This window comes from Melozone crissalis, unplaced genomic scaffold (assembly GCF_028551555.1).
Source record: "Melozone crissalis strain CALT ecotype California unplaced genomic scaffold, PUWL_Pcris_2 ptg000034l_1, whole genome shotgun sequence".
Lineage (NCBI taxonomy): Eukaryota > Metazoa > Chordata > Aves > Passeriformes > Passerellidae > Melozone > Melozone crissalis.
In genome coordinates, this window is record NW_026535812.1 from 2,732,333 (window position 1) to 2,736,514 (window position 4,182).

Genomic DNA, 4,182 nt, shown 5'->3' on the forward strand with positions numbered 1-4,182 from the left:
AACAATCTCCATATTGTTCATCATGAGTAGACAGGGAAGCAGACCTGGGATATTTTTTATGGAGTTTTCTTCTTTTTTGAACACCTTGATGGATCTTGGGAAATTCTGCTTTGAGGCACTGTGCCTGCAGGAGTACAGCAATGCTGTGAGGGCCCTGATGGAGGAGGAATGATGCATCTGACTCCATTGATATCAGAAGGCTAATTAATTAGTTTATTATACTATATCATTCTATGCATCTAAAACTGAACCTGCCAAGCACTCAACCCTGGACACACAGAATCTTGTGACTGTCACCAACAGCCCTGACACACACACACACACACACACCTGGCCCTGACAGGCCAAGGGAACAAAACCCCATCACTGTGGGTGAACAATCTCCACACTGCATTCTGCTTTGGCACAAACACAGGCACAGCAAATGATAAGAATTGTTTTTCCTTTCGCTGAGGTTCAGAGCATGTGAAACCCAGAAATATTCTTGGGAAGAATTGTGCCTTGCTTTTCTCTGTGAAGAGAAATGTAGTGACAGTGCTGTGCTTTCTCCAAACTATGTTTTGAGAAATGAGTTGCTACCAGGAAATGGAGCATTTTGGGCAGGTGCAAAAGATGAAATAAAACTCAAGAAGCAACTCTCCTCCTCTGCTCTTTTATCTACTTTTGCTGATTCCTCAATATGGTTGGTTTTGGAATACATCCTTGTCAATATTTTGTAGATGCTTCTTTGTTTTTCATTTGCTTCCCTAAGTTGTAAGAAACTTGAGCTTTAATTTGATACAAACCCACCTTGAACAGCTGCTCTTCAGTAGGGATGGTGTTCTCTCCTTGAAAGATGTCTGAAACCTCAGTGAACATTGGTTTGAAGGTGCCAATGGTGAGTGATTCTGGTTTTGTAACATCTCACCTGATCAAAACATGGAATTCTTTCTGTGGAACTGGGTCCAGCAGCTTTCATCCTGGTAGGATGTAACTATCCACTCAAGGTAGGTAGAGCTAACACACCTTTTTGTGAAGATTTCCAGAAACTCAGGGTTTCACACAGAAAAGCAGCATTAATAGTACTGCTGGCCCCTGGGAGGTGTGGTGTGTGTGTCTGTCTGAGGGAACTTCATCTGTGCAGTGTTTAAAAGTGTTTGAGTTCATCAAAGTCCTCAAGCTGTGGAAAACTGGAATCCCATGAACTGCCTGGGTGTGCAGATTGTGCTGCTCTGGCTGTAGCTCCTGGGGGTTCTGGGCATTCCCAGTCCTTCAGTCTGGTACCTGTGTGGGTCTCCTGGGCTGGGATGAAATGAAAGGAACAGAGCTGGGATATTACCAAAAATGCATCCTGGAGCTGTCTGCAGGGTGCAGATCCCTCCTGCACAGTGAGACTGAGGGTGTGCATCACATCATCTCTCCAAAGAGGGCTGTCAGTGTGTTAAACTTCCAGCAGGAGCTGTGGTTTGTTTGGGTCCCTGCTGGAACAGTGGTAGATGAGGAACAAAATGCCCTTCAGCTTCACATTGCTGCTGTGTTCACATTTGTCAAGGCTTTTGGTCCAATTAGTCTGGGGCAATCAGCTTTTTGTCAGGAAATAAACACAAGATGTCAAAATCTTGTGTTTATTTCTAATAATCTAATAAAAATTGATGTAAACAGCATTTCACTGCCTTGGCCAATTCATTTCTTGAGCTTTGATTCCTGTCCCTTCTGTGGAGATTGACACCTCTCATAGGAAGTGTTTCTTGGGGAAAAGGCTGTTTGAACAGCAATATGCACACATTCAGGCTGGTGTGTATTCATTTATAAGCTGCTGGGTACTGCTGAGTGTTTCAATGTCCAAGTAAAGGCTCTAGTCTGAATAGTTTTGTGAATTGTCCCAGTGACTGCAGTGGGACAGCTGGCAATCCATAAATCCATAAAGCTGAGACTTGGCAGGACGAGGTCCTAAGTGCTGAAATGCCTTAGAAGGGTGTAGCCACATGAAAAGCAATTCCTTTAAAACACTTAAATGTCAGCCTGTTCCCTTCCATACTCTCAACAGGGCCCAGCTCTGTCTTCAGGGAGCTGCAAACTGTCCCAGTACATTCTTTGGAAATAAAATGTGCAATCTATTTTGAGCTGAAAAGAATCCACTCATTGTGGGGGAAAGTTGCCATGCTAAAGGAAACTGGCTGTCATCTGTGCATAATATTTCTGCTGCAGTGCTGCTTCTGAGCTGGTTTCCAGTTCAGTATCCAGGGTTCCACTGCCCTTCATATGAGCAGGAACAGGCAAGCTCAGACCTAGTGTGGCAATAGTGGATTTCCTTGGTGGCTTTTTGCTAACTTCCAGGGAATGAAAAGTTTTCCTTTTAATATTTTATTTCAGTAATTGAAGTGGAAGGTATTTTTTCTTGATAAAGAAGGAATTCATTTAGATGAATAAGTGGAGTTCTTCCTGCTTCCCTGGGGTGTTGAGAAGCTGGCAGGCATCTTCCTGCTCTCAATGTGCAGTTGTTGAGCACAAGAGAACGTGCTGGGCAGATGACAGACAATGCAGCCCTGTTCCCTGAAATCCCTGTTGGTGATGGGGCTGGAATGCCAGTGTCACATCAGGGATATTTTGGAAAAGCACAATGCAAGTCAGTCCTTGGCAGCAGGGATGGCTTTGAGCACAAATATTTGCTTCTATGTTTTTGCTTTCAAGTTTATTTATTTTTTGAGTTTGCCTTTTGTATTTGTTCTAGTTGGCCTTTGCCAAGCAGCAGGGTAAGAATCCTGACCCATGTTACAAACCTTTTATTCAAGCTCTTATAAGGAGTTTAGAGCAGAGGGAGACAGGAGCAGTGTCTTTTAAACCTTTTAAAATTCACAAATTTTTTGAATGCTGCTTGCTTATCTATGAAAAAAGGTTTAGGTAATCCTTGTATGAACTCATTTAAATGTAAAGCCTCCTGGAATATTGTGAATAAACAGATGCACAGCTGAGAATGCTGTGTATGAGGTGGGTGACAGGGCAAGGGACCCAAAGCATCCCTGGTGCTGACAGGAGCTGCCCCGCCAAGGGAGTCCCAGCTGGGGATGCTTTGGTGAGGACACTTGAGAGGGGACTCCTGCCACAGGACAGCGGCTGTCGCAGACACCTTTTTATGAAAAATCCTTTCTTAGGATTTTTCCTCCTGAGAAGCTGAGAGGCCTCAAGAACAGAATGTAAACAATGGTTATCTGCTGCTGTGGAATGCAACAGGTGCATCTGGGATTGGTCTCGTGTGGATGTTTGGATTTAGTGACCAGCCACAGCAGAGCTGGCGCTCTCTCTCTGTCCAAGCCAGCTGCTTTTGTTATCATTCATTCCTTTCTATTCTTAGCTTAGCTAGCCTTCTGAGACGAAACTTTTCCTTTTATTCTTTTTACTATAGTTATAATTTCATATATGTATATCATAAAATGATAAATCAAGCCTTCTGAAATATGGAGTCAGATCTACATCTCTTCCCTCATCCTGAAAACCCCTGTGAACACTGTCACAAGTGGCTCTGTTCTGTCATAGAGCAGAGCTTCCTATGCAGGGCATGCTCAGCTCCCAGTGCAGCTCCCTGAGCTGTGCCCTCCTGGTCTCCTGCTGCTCTGGAGCTGCCTCTGCATGGCTGGGGTACAGGTGCTGTGCTGTGGAATCACCTTCCCTGTGCTGTGCCTCATCCAGGATGGCAGATCCACCTTGGCCTTTAACACTTGCCAAAACACGAGACAGAACTAGAATGGCTTCTCTGGAAATCCCTGTCAAGGAGCAGAGAAGCTGTGCTGTCCTCTGCAGGCAGAGCTCCACTTTCACAGATGCTCAAGTTTTCAGAGGGAGCTGGGTGTGAACATACCCCCTGTCCTTCCCTGCCTGACTCCAGAAAGGAATTAGAGATTGCCTTCAAGTGTCATCTCCCTGCTTCCCTCCCTGCTTTTATGAGAGGGATTCCACAGATTGCCTCAAGGGTGGGAATATCCGCAGGAAGAAATAGATACTTGTTGTTATCATATTGTTGTTACTATATTTCTAGCATCCCATACTGTTACAATCATATTTCTAACATCCCCTACCTTCTGGGTGATACTTCTTGGAGGCAGTTCTTCACAACATTGACTTCTTCTTCTGCTTGTTGCTGCTTCTTAGTAAGGGCCCCTGCTAGATTCTCCCTGACTGGCCAAGCCCAGCCCCTTTTATCCCAGT